Source organism: Lingula anatina, chromosome 2 (genome assembly GCF_051362555.1).
Source record: "Lingula anatina isolate TDL-2025a chromosome 2, LinAna3.0, whole genome shotgun sequence".
Lineage (NCBI taxonomy): Eukaryota > Metazoa > Brachiopoda > Lingulata > Lingulida > Lingulidae > Lingula > Lingula anatina.
In genome coordinates this window covers 1,446,113-1,459,873 of record NC_141768.1, presented here as the reverse complement: position 1 = coordinate 1,459,873, position 13,761 = coordinate 1,446,113, and the positions used below count along the sequence as shown (strand labels likewise).

General features: G+C 37.8%; 1 protein-coding gene across 1 annotated transcript in view; it reads left to right on the top strand.

The window, feature by feature from the left end:
* The first annotated feature begins 324 nt into the window (after window positions 1-324).
* LOC106180982 (QRFP-like peptide receptor) overlaps window positions 325-13,761 on the top strand; it is a 78,985-nt gene continuing 65,548 nt past the window's right edge. Inside the window, exon 1 of the mRNA XM_087007229.1 lies at window positions 325-543. The gene's annotated coding sequence lies outside the window, so the exon portion shown is untranslated. The remainder of the gene's footprint in view (window positions 544-13,761) is intronic.

Here is a 13,761-nt window from a genome sequence, read left to right as displayed (position 1 = left end):
CCATAATTCGAATTCATTTAATTTCACGTTAGAGAACATAGTTTTGTCTCAGAGACGGAAATGAAACCACGTGATCAACTATAAGCAGTTTAGACCCAAAGAGTGTGTGGCACAGTAGCACAAAATTATGAATGATTCTGACTTTGCTATTTGACATGACAAAGGTAAAGAAACAACACGAAAACGACTCTGTTTTGGTATAGGGCAACACTCAGACACATCGCCGTGGAATGACCTCTGACCGTTCATTCAATAACCTATTGCGAAGAACATTAAAGGAAAGAAGTCTTATTGGAAACTAGTGCTGGGTTTATTTGGGCGGTGAAGCACGCGCTGCAGTTTCACTTCAGCGATATCCAATAGCTATGCTATTACTTTTTAAGTTAATGATAATGAATCAACTGCGCGTTTGACTTCTGGCAGCAAAGTGGTGTATGACAAGGACCAGAAAGCTCCGATAATTTGTGTGGTGTGTCTGCCGTTTACCAGTGAAGTCAGGTTTTCTTCCAGGCCAGTACTTACAGGAGATATTGCTTTTACCAGGTAAGTGAAAATAATTTGGTCGTGCGTACTCGTTATATGAGATATGCCACTCGCTTTTAATTTTTTCATGAGCCTGGTCGTTTTAATAATGCGTTATTTTATGGCGTAAGTGAATTCGATAGCATGAGGCTTACACAGATTACCGTGGCGTTGTCAGATCAGGTGTGATGCCAAGCGGGAAAAAACGCGTTTTTCAAAAGTAGTTGTTAGCACATCGAAGTTTTTTATGCAACTGCCTGCAATCCCGTCTCTTCTCATGATATCTAATTAGAATAAAAATTAAAAATTTTTTGTTTTGTTTTATGAAAACGATTACCAACGGCAAAACTTTTATATGTTGCATTTGATAAATCCAAGTGAGCTTAAGGAAGGGGCGGCAGTGCCCTGGGGTGTTGCCTTTTGCGCCTGTAGCTTGTGTACGATTGGAAATATGATTGATATTTTAGTCGAGGTTTGTAAAACGTGTATGTAAAATACTGTTCGTATGGTTGTGTTTTCTATGAGACTAAAATGAGGTTTGTTTTATCTTTATTGAAGAAAAAATTACTTGAAATAATATCACACTGATATTTAAAGTGAACTCTAAGAGCGGCGGGGGTGAGATATATCAGTGGAAGTAGTGCGTGATAGTAAAACCTAAATCGGATAAAAACCAGCTTCTACGTTGGAAAGAGTATATTTTCCTCAGAATGAGAGGCTTAATTGAGTGCGTTTTTGTTTTTAAAGTTTCAACTTTCACAGTTTTGACTTAATTCTCTTTACTCTTGAAAAAATAGGGCTGCTCAAGTAACGGAGGCTTTTAGGGTACACTTATTACATTGAGTGGTCAAAAGTTCAAGATGGACCTGCCAAACTCTGACGCCCAGCTATCTCCCAGTAGTGAATGTCGTTTATTCGTCAAATCCCATTTTACCTGATTAACGACGACACAGGGCATACTATCCGCTTTCTATTTTCTCTCCCTGACACGCGTGCCTCTTTTGCTATTATAAACCACAAAAACGCTGGCGTTTTCATGTAAATATCAAATTGCTACTGAGATGTGCATTTTAAGAGGGATTTTTTTGGTCATATCTGGGGTAATCCAGATGCGTGTATTGCCTGAAGACGTTTTCCTTCCGGGAGTTGCTGTTTATTTTTCAACGTAGTCAAATCTCAGAAAAACACGCCACTTTCAAACCTTCATTACGTCCCAGCATGTACGACGAAAGTGCTGAAAATCACGAAATAAAGATCAAAGTTGTTTTTTTATTGTGTTTGATTTTGCGTCAATTCCTCCTTTGATTCCAGTGCCCTCCAGACGTTTGGAGTTCAAATTTCCATGTTTATCTTCATTGTTAGTTGACTCTAAAAACAGGGGAACTCCATGTTTCAGTTGTGAAATAATCCTTCATCATATTTGGTACTCACCTGTGTGTATACCCTAGTAATGCTTTCAACGTGTGAAGCATTCAAGACTGCGCGAAAAACAAAAGAGCTACGCCAAAGTAAATGCTACGTTTTATCGCGATCACGTAACACCCTCACGCGCCATCGACTCCGCGTGGAAATTCCCTCGCCACAGCAGGTTTAACACCTTGCAGCTACAAGCTTATTTTTACACAAGTGAAGTTTTTGTTAATGTATATATTACTCCCGTCTTTTAGTTATTGAGGTCGTGACTCCACAAACATTCCTCTCCAGAGAAAGCGTGTTCCCAATTTCCTAGCAAGCGACACTTTGCGTTGCTATGGCGATTGAAATCGAAATTCAATAACATCTATCACGTCGGACCGTCCCCGACGAATTTTCCGCTTGGCATGTTTACGTAAATATGGAACCGATCTTTCACTTTATTTCTGAACAGAAAAGTAATATCCCGTCGTATTAACTTATGTACTGATAGCATTGGCGCTGATGGGGAAGTCTGTTATACTGTTTTATTAATTTTCGATTTGTCTGTAAAATTGACTTGCAAAATAGATGTTATTCTAAGTACGCTGTCGCCAATGCCTACTTATATACAAGTAGCCTAAATATCACAAATTGAAAACATTCTGATATTACTCTGTCAGCTTCATCAAAAATCGAAGCACGTTTTCAAATGCATGCCTTCGCATAACCATTATGGCGATTACAGCATTTCACATTTGTCCTTTTCAAATATTGCTCAATGTTAAAAACATTCTATCGGGCATTTTCGAACAAAATCGAATTTTCCCCCAGGAAAAAGGGGAAACTCGCCTACTCAGGAGCCATTTCTCGATACGTCTCTGCACTTGGGCGTTTTGTAATGTCCTGATTAAATAATTTTGTGCCAAATTTAGATTGCAATCAGCCTTGCAATGGGGAATGCCTCGTATTCACCTCATAGCTCAGTGGCCCTACATTAGGACATTTTCCAAAGCGTACGGGATACCTTTATTGAGCGAACTAATTGTAGGTACTTCTAAGTCCTAGGTATTAGAACTTTTTGTTCAAGGATTCAAGCAACGCCTCCAAACCGACCAAAATAGTTTGAACTTCACCCAAAACGTACATACTGCGCGTTTCTTTACATTCTTTTTTTTTTTAGCCTAGGGAAGCTTATACTGTACGTTTAAAAGGAATCACTGCAGTTATCTCCATCAAATCTTGATAATAGGCTATTGAACGGTGTCACTCATTCTACGCTTTTGAGGGAGAAACAAACAGTTTTATCCAAATGATGTGTCAAATACGTGTAGATATCCGTCTGATAAAATGCCTACTTTTTCGCAATGCTCCTAGATGTACGTTAAGCGACCCAATGCACTTGCTGTTGTTTTTTATGCCTACCACCTCCTTAAGAGATGTATGAAAAAAAGCTCATGCCGAATGTCTCAAACTCAGACTGTGAGATCTTTTGCCCACGTCTGTATTTGAGAACTATTAGGAAGAAGTGTTTGCCAAATAGGTGTTAACAAGAGTGGAAATAATATTATATGTATAGATGGTTATAATAATCAAATCTAATGAGTGCAACGAATACAAAATGACAGTTCTTGTGCAAGTAGAAATTAACCGTTTTCTGTACTCGAGACTCGATGAATATATCTATGAGGTAAATTGCACAAATTGTGTTTCGTAAAAGTATAGAGTTTATTTGCATAAACTGCCAATATATCACATTCACTGGAAAGGGCAAGGGGCAGTTAAGGTCAAAAGCCTAATGCAATGTACTAAAAGTGTTATAAATAACCTCTGAAATTGAATCTGACACGACCGGAATAGGAAGTGAATATTTAACATTATTAAATAGTGATCCGTCTCTTTACACTCAGATTATCAGTCTGGGTGCGCTTTAAAAGTCATTTTCTGTGATACGCTTGTCAGTTCATCCTTTTGTGTCGCTTTTGTGCCGAGTTCCAATACAAACCCACACGCCCGTACGCTGTTTCGAGTTACTTATGTAAGGTTTAGTGCCTCTTCAATCTTTATAATAAGATATTCGACCTCTTCCGGAAATCCCCAACTGCAGAACAGTTTGTCTACTAGCATAGTGTTATCATGCACCAGTAAAATTAAACGTTTATTACTGTAAGATGGCTTCGTTTCCAAGATGGGGAGGTTAGTCCGCCTGCAATCTATTTGAGAACGCGATATTAGAGGCAATGTTTCTGTGAGTTACGTTAATTATATTTGTCAGCGACCTGAAATGATGTGAACTGATAAGCGTTTAAGGTGAAATGAAATTAAGATACTAATGTCACGGATCAGATAAGATTCAACGTTTAAGAGTATTAAGTCCTATTTACCATGACAGGATCCTTCTGTTGCTGCCTTCCGGTACTTTTTCTTTTAGTGGTGCGATGTTCCGATTAGTTTCAAATACTGCTGTATTTTTTGCCATTGGTACCTGTGCTTATTTTTGATTTATGGTGTCTTACATGATTTTTATGTCTATTTCAGGAAATTGATTTGTTTTCTTGTTAGAGGAAGCTATAGTATACATGTAAAACAAATAAGGGGACAAGGCATAATTATGCATGTATTACACGAACAGACTTGACTCTGTTTACTCTCTTGTGAAATGACCCTCAGAAATGTATGCATACAAGTTGTCATCACCTGTGAAGATATCTAACTCAGAAATCTGAAGACCTAGAATATAAATGGATTTAAAATAAGTTTTGAGTATTTTGACACCAACATAAAAATCTTCAAAATCTAATATTGAGAGATTCACACATGTATGATATTCCACGTTGCCGGAGGCGCAGAGAATACACATGTCAACGTGTATCATCCTGCGCTGGACTTGGGGAGACGCGGTGGTTTTGATTAAAAACCACGCACCGGTAATTCTGCGTCCATCGGTACCAAATTGTTTTGTTGATATTTGACGTTTATCGAGTTTGTTCTCATCTGAGATCATTTTCTCAGCTGCCGGCCAGACAATTTCAACAAAATCTGACCACCTTTCGTTGTTGACCTTAGGAGCAGGGGTTAAGCAGCCGTAATGATAATTGATATTTTTTTCTAAGGATTCCAAGCCGCTCGAGCTATAAATAGATCTATCCAATAACCATTCTCATGAAAATCTTCTCATGGGTTGCACATGTAACTAATAAATCTCACGCAATTTAGATTTTTGTTAGGATTGTAGGGGATGGCTACTGAAATGGACATTTTCGACCGTTTTCTGTTTATCACCCCCTCCCTGTTGCATATTCGAAATAATCCAATATAAACACGTATTTTAAATTTGAATTGGTTAACAAGCGCCGCAGTAGCCAGGGACCATTCCCAGACCCTATCGTACTAACTGTGGATCGATCTATCTCCAAGGGGATTCTCGCTAAATTGAAATCAACATAAGTGGCTTAGATGTCTGTCACGCCTACTGAAGTTGCTAGGAGGTAATTGATTATTATTTAGCAGCTTTAGGAGGCGTGCCTGACATCTAAGCCGCTTATTCTGAAAGCAATTTAGCGAGAAACCCCTCGGAAATTGATCGATCCTGTTAGATCGACCTAGGTATGGAAACCCAGTCTAAGAAACGGTGTGCGACCAGGGTATGACCACCCTCAAGAAGAAAATGTCAGAATACCAACACCACCTGTCAAACACCAGACGTATCAAAGAAATGTTTGTAGCAAGCCGGCGGTTGGTTTGTCCCTGTGTACAGTTAAATAAGCGACATTCGACGCCCAACAAAAAACTGGATACAACCTAATATGTTTGTTCAAAGGTACCCCAAGATGGTTCTGTTCCAAAAAAAGTCACGAGGACCACATTCAGTAAATTTACCTTTGCCACTTACTGGGCATGTTTATTTCTTTTTTATGTTTATTTCTTTACGTAGTGCACTTGATTGTATTGACTTCAACAGTGAAGGGAAACAGTAAAGGCAAATTTAAACGATACATCACTTGTTTTGACCAGACACCAAGGAGGGATCTTAGTACCAAGAACACTTAATGTATCTTAAAAGCCGCCAAATATATCTGCTGAAAATGTGATACTCCTGTGTCCTTAGTGACAGATAAGATAGTGGTACATGTATGCCAATTAAAGTGAATAAATGTTGGCAAATATCAAGGAAGTTAGATTTCTCGGATAATCTTCTGAAACTTAATCTTAAGAGACAGTTAGGGAGAATTGTGAGAATGCAACGTTTGAAGCATCTCAGCCCTTGGCTTTATTGTGGATTTCTTTATGTTCAAGCCATAAGATATTCACAGCATTTTTAAAATTTTAAAATCTATAAATAATCTTAAAATACAAGACAGTAAATAATGTATACCTGATTATGTAACATGTCGGAAAACCGTTAAATTTATCAGTGATAAGATTTCAAATGAAAAAGTATTTCCAAATTAAAATGTCCAAATTAAAAAGTTTTTCATTTAAATGCCAATTAGACTGAATTAGTTGAACTAAGTAATTGTGACACAGGTAACGCCATAACTAAAATGTATGTTGATACATTTCAGTCCCCAAAAGAAGCTTTTTATTGACATGATTTATGTTAGTTTTCTATTAAGGAAAAACACTATGGTAGTCTTTAATATCGGAGCTAGCACAATTGATACAAAACGGCAGCGACACAGTGCGTACACATAGGCTCTTGATGAGTTCGTTATAAGCTGGTCCTTAATATAAGTGAAATTGACACTTGACTCGCGTGCTGTCAATGAAGGAACACACAAAATTTACACTGGCATTACTATAGAAAGCGAAACAGAAATTATCCCATTGAGAAATAGTCAACTGCAAGCAAGTTGGTTAGGTCATATTCACACTTAGCGGTATACTTTTAACTGTACCGGTACACCCTGAGTACATTGACGTATGGCTCGCACACAAAACGGTCGATCAATAAACTACCACACAAGCAGTAAAGTGCCAACTCGTGAAAGTGGGTACTCTCCTCCCCCCCCCCCCCGCCAACCCCTAGAGAGTAACTGCATGTTAGGATCTCTCAAAGTGCGCCGATACAGATATCGCTAAAGTATCCCACTCGATATAAAAAAGGCCCTACTTGCTTCACCATTGGCATTTTAGACCGAGACAAGTCTTATTGTTTTTAAATACATGTACCGTTTCACGATTTAAAGATTTAACTCATAGTACGACTTTCTACAGTGAGGAAGCACACTCAGGACTATCGTTGGTTAAGGCATTGCCGTGTTGGTGTATAGAAATAATTAGGTATTCGGCATAGCGGCGAGATATTTTGCCTTTAACTATCCGGGCGCGATGACTTGTTACATTCGTAAAAATAGTTTGCTCCATGGGGGCGTATGTCAGTAATAACAAGGCAGTTGATCTTTGCCGGTTGAATAGATTGCCAAAGAGGTATTTATTCAATAAGGAGACCACCAAAAAAATGAATTGATTCACAGTTGCATCAGCAGTTAACTTGCTAGCAATTACGAAACACTTGCAGCGAAGGTTAAACGGCATAAACGCTAATATTCCGAGTTTAAAACGCGCTGCCAAGAATCTCTGGGCCTTTTTCTTATCGCTGGGGCACTGACGCAAGATGGTTTTTATGTTTGACATTTTTCTCATTATTTAAACACTGCTGTAATAAAATCGCAGGACCCATTGGCTTAATTTCATATTCCTTTGCCATGTTTTGGTTTTAAAGCCTTTGGTGTATTTTTAGAAATAGCAATCAAAGTAAGTGTCTATATTTGAGGTGGTTTCAAACGTTCTTATCAGTCTATCGGAGACACACTAATTACAGCTATCAGACATAGAAAAAAAAAACGAATTCGTACGGTACGGTAGGGGAAGGAAAATAAGTGTTCCTTAACAAACTGTTGGGGGCAACAGTTAAGAAATAAGGTCACGGAGTAAAACATTTGAATAAAAAAATAATGATATTTTTACGAAAAAAAAAAAAAATCCAACAGAACAACATGTTTAACACGTTATTTTATCAAACCGTCGATGTCACCGCATGATTGATTCTTAACGTGATCCCATATTCTCATTTCCTCCTCTCCTACTTATCAATCAATACAACATCAATAGGAAAACGGTAGCATCACCTGCAATTAATTTCGTTCCCACTTTAGCTTATTAGTAGTAAATAAATATGGTTAACTTTGAATTTTCTTAAACGCTTGCAACTCCTTTCTAGTAATCTGCGGTATTTAAGTGCCAGTTAAGCTGACAGGGTTAAAGTTGTTGAACAGTTGTTGCCTGTTACATGTGTCAGAGCAAATCTACCGTACATTAATGATCCGAAATATTTCTGTTTCTAGCTCATTAGCGTTGAAATCATGTCATTAAGCTTTGTTAGTCAGAAATAAACGCTAGACCAGCGCCAAAGGCAACAAAAAGCATCTTGTTGAAAATTCCCGAACACTTGTTACAGATGCTTCCCTTAGGACAACTTCCTGAAAAAAGCCTTTGAGGCAAACCGATTCTATCCATCGCTGAACTCAAAAGGTCAGAGCCCAACAGTTCCTCCATCCAAATAGATCTGTTAGCAACAATGATTTACAATAACACAAAGGAGCTGCACAAAGTTGGCACGTCTTGAAAAAAAAAAGAGAAATGCGACACCTGTTGGAGATTGAATGAATTACGTCGATCATTATTGATTTGATCGCAGTTACATTTCACTCATCGCTTTTCCTTAGGACTCTCACCTGGTTTACATTGTTACGGCTTACTTGTGGACGACTATTGTAGAAAGGTACAGTACATATTTCTATCTTATCATTACCTTCTCAGCGATATATATTTATATCATTCTGATAGATCATACAGATTGTATATGAGACGTTTTTTTCCCATTTTTGAATGAAAAGTACGCACTGTAAACAATACAATATTGAACAAATGTATTCAGGTATTTTGCAGACGAGTGTCAAGAAAATGACTTTTGTTTTCCTCATGTCTGATAGTCATAATATCTTTTTGCTAAAATAATTCTGACAGGAAAAAGGTGTGAAAATCAGGTGGAAATTTCCCGCCAAAATGGTAGAGATGTATCGTTTACTTAGTCCGAACATTTCCCGGATATCCAATAGACAATAACTACATTTAGCAGACCGATGGCAAAACGTGTTTTCTCCGGTTAACACGCAGGAAAACCAGCAAACAACGACACTTTCAAACCTGAAAAAAATTTAGCCTCCTAAAAAGATGTCCTTAACTAGTAAAACAAACAGTCCACGGTGTTTGGAGGTGAAGTCAAACATGCAAACACGCATTTAGAACCCCAGGAACTCCGCCAGAATCATTCTCACGCACCACCACCACCCGACCACTTTCAAAGGAAGCATGGCCCCTGCTGCGACCAAACTCTGGAACCTAATTCACTTTCTAAACTCCCATTTTTCCATTTTCTTTGTTTCGTTTGTGTGTATTACAGTAGGTGGGTAATGGTAGGTGCTTTTCCAGAAATATCGCAATCATTCGCAATGCAGCACTTGAGAAAATATCATAATAGTTAATGCATGACTCAGTTCATGGTTTTGATATAAGTAAAAGTTGCACTTGTAACAATAACTGCTGGTTTTTGTTCACCCCAAAAAATATTATTGGTTAAAAAAAACCCAAGAGTGTTTAGTTAACTAGAATACCAAGTGCATCTTTTAGATATGTCTTTTGTAGTAAACACAAATGTTTTATAACGTTACCATAACGTTACCATAACGTTTTTTGGTTATATGAACGTTTTGGTAACGTTATAATAACGTTCCGTTTGCTGGGTTATTCCAATTTAGAGTGCTGTTTCTACATGTTCTATGTAGCAAAAGTCATGCATTTCAAATGTACCTTCCCCAAACTTATTCATAAAAAAAATTTCTGATTTAATATATAACACCTTTACCAAACGATTATAGATGCGTATGTACCCAGTGACTTAAACAGAGCATCTAATGTACTCATGTTTCCCTACGGGCTTCTTGGTGCATCTGAAACATAAAGCTATTTCTTAGAACCTTACACAGGATTTATCAACTTGGAATTATTGTGATTAACTCCATTGTACATTGTCTAGACGTAGCTCGGAATATCAAGTAAAGACAGTTTGAGCAGATACAGAAGGGGAGAGCATGCCATCGCGTTCAGCACTGTAAGACTCGAGATGAAAAGAAAGAGGAACACCATTTAAGACAGCCCCCCCCTCCCCGTACATCCCCATTGCCTCAATCACAACACACGTCATAATGCACAATCTCCACAATCTCTACTGGCATTAGCTTCTATTTTCAATTAACAGAAAAGATTTAATAGACAAAACACACCACCTGTGCCAAATCGCTCCAAGTTCTATTACTGCCTGTGAAAATAAGAACCAGTGCCACGCAGTATTGTCGGTTCCTAAAAGCGTTAGGGGGTTACGACCCAACTCATTACAGTAATTACTTAGCTTGGAGTAGGCTTTCGTAGGTGTAACCTTAGGCAGGAAGATATGCTCTTAAAGGGCAGGTGAGATGTACTGTTTTCGTTATATTTTTAGTTAATTGGGTAATATTGGTGATGGCTTATTAGCGTTCCTGAGTGAGCGGAATATACTGATGGATGCGCCGATTCTTTACCTCGTGTTTCGTTTATTAGAGAGTGAAGCATGCTTGCCCATATTGATGTACTTAAGAGGCAGTATCATGTGAATATTCCCATGAATTCTAATGACATCATTTTTGAGGAACATGAAATAAATAGATAATAAAAATAAAAAATTAAAATTAAAAATGACCCAGACAAGTTTGCTGTTTTTTAGGTACCATGTTAAAGTCCCGGACTCTGTTTCACATAAAAAACTAAAATCAATTTTTGGACTAAAAGTGTTCCCTGCTGAAATAAAACCAAGTAAGGGCGTTATACAGAAAATCTTTTTAAAGTTCTTGTCTTAAAGCTTATTAGCGCATAAACCCAAATTCATATTAGTCTGCTGCCAGGCAAGCAAAATCTTTAACTTCCTACCTAAATAAAGCAACCAGGAGTGGATACCCCAGTATTTCAAATAGAAAATACCTTCTGTAACTTACTCGGTGCCAGAAAGATTGTTTACGATTATTTTCAGTTTTACCTGATATTTTACCAACAATATTCCATGCATGCGTTTCACTCTTTGGCCACCTCCATTGCCTCAGAATACAGTGACGTTGAGCGTATACGTATACTTTTCAAACTAATCATGTAGGGATACTGTAGTAATTCCCACCAAATTCCACCTAACTATGACAGGGGCAGTTGGCTTGTCTCGAATACCTGCATTTCTTCATAATTTCGCCTGCTATCGGAAGTCAGCTAACGTTTTAATCAACCGGTTCGTGAACCGCTCTTAGACCAATGTTCTAAAGTCGCTTTCATAAGGAAGGCTATTCGATTGCAGCTGTCTAAACTATACATTAGAACTTTTGTGACATTGGGTCTCAGCGCACCGTATTAGAATTAGATTAACATATATGAATTGAGAAATGAGAACCGTTTTGATGAACTGGAGTGGCATGAAGTCGTTGCATCTGGGACCATACATCTACTTCTGAAAATAGGTTCGTTTTTGTACCATTCATTCACAACGCCAAATATAACGATGCCACAAGTAACAAACACATTTTTTCTTCATTTTGCCTTTTTCACTTATAAACGTGCTCCAAGCAGCTCTGTAAAGATGTGATTCCCGGTAAACTGTCTACATAATTCTACTGCGAATTCACACGTAATTCGCGGTTACTTTGGTCTCTGTTTCCGATGTACATGTCCAACAGATCAAAATTGATAGAAGTATTCACTCACACAAAACACCAAATATTTTCAAGACTGGGTTCCCATACCTAGATTGATCTAACTAAACGATAATTAATTTCCCCCTAGCAGCTTCAGTAGGCGTGACAGACATCTAAGCCGTTGATTGCAATTTAGCGAGAAACCCCTGGGAGATGGATCGATTCTGTTAGATCGATCTAGGTATGGGAAGTTTCATGAAGAGTGTCTACAATCCGTTAATTGGACAGGGTCCTGGTAGTCGGATGACTTCCTGGTTGGACCCTCCAAATAATGGCCTCATTATGGCCTAACCTTACATGTATTCTCTCGTGTAGAGCATACGTGTTTTTCTATTCGATTGGTCAAGTGCTTGATACGGGGTGCCTCGAAAACATTAAAATCAACAAAAGGCGATTACTAAGTGTTTAGTTGTTGTAGGTTGTGTTTACTCTGTAGAACAGTCAGATCCCCGTGGTCATATCCCACCAACTGCTTGGGTTACCCACTTATAAAGCCTGTTTTTTTATATCGACATCAAAACATTCATTCCCCTCATCGGGTCAGAGAGGGTTAAAGTGTTGTTACTTATCCAAATGTTGTAATTCATCCGATTAAGGAGGACCAGTTAAAGCAATGTGACTGAACCAACCCTAACTGGTCGTAATCCTGGACTGAGAAGTTAAATGCGTATCTGCATTCCATATCTTAATTCCGAGTGAAACTTTGAAAACAAGTTGTTTTGTAGTATTTATCTGTTCTGTTGCTGCGCATATTAGATTTTCTGTTTTTTTTCTTGCTTCCTAGTAGGCAGCTATTTACCCTTTCACTAACCCCTATTTCGTAGATTCGTAAGTTTATTTTCAAGTTTGTGTTTGATGTTAAACCTGACATGATCCACTTATTTTTATTTTCATGCTTTTACCTGAAACGATTCCAATTGATTTCCAAACATTCTGTGAATAGATACTTCCTCTGGCTTCCTCTTTCCACATTTCGCTTCATTTAGACATTATGTATTACTAAAATAGAATGTCTTTAACTTACAGGCTGACTGTACAAATCTTGATTTTATGGAGGACCAAAAGGGGATTATGACCTTGTGCTGTTCAGTATTCTGAACAAGTGACACAGAGGAATGTTGTGTGCCGTATGTTGTCTTATTTACTCATATATTTAGGCAGGTAGTTAGTCACTGAATTTGGTATAACGTTTCGTACTAGGCTGCTGCAGTTTTCTCTTTATACTGCTAGATTTATAAATAATAACTCGCAGACTTGCAACAGAAATTTTACTCAAAAAAAAAAAAAATGTATAGACTTAACAAAGATTGGCGCTAAATTTTAATTGATTTATTAGTTGTAAAATTTTCTGTCAGGTTCCTTAGTTTTCTTTCTACTTTTTATCTGTCTGTATCAATCTTCTGGATGACGAACCCTTTACAGTATATCACCACAGCGTGTGTGCTGGGAATTGTTAGCGATTTCCTTTGGAAAGGCATTCAATAGAATGGGCAAGAGATGGATATTGTTAACGTTTGGAAAGCATAAGCTTTTATTTCCATTATAAGTTAATTTGCACATTATCCCAGTCGTAAAAGGCAGTTAAAGCTAGCGACAGTCCGGCCGTTGACTTAATCAAGGAAATATGTGTATGGTCTTTATAGCCAATTAGGTGCCCTTTGATGAAACGGAAATTATAATGTTGGCCCAGACAGAATCGATGAGATGGTTAATATCGAACCCGACCGATTTTATATTTGAGGAAATCAGAATTTCTTTTGTCGCACCTGCTTTTTTTTCAAATGGCAAAATGCAATGGTCATTGGGAAAATTACAAAAATTGACCCAAGAAAAAAGCTTAAACATTTTGTATGTTCAAAAATTGACCAGTGGAAAGCACATTCACCTTACAATCAACTGCCCGACTCTAAAATTTAGCTGCTATGTATGTCCGTTGTAATCATATGTTAAAAGAAATAGAAATAAAAAATAAATAAATTTCACCTACCGACCCTGTGTACAGAGAGTTACCGCTCGT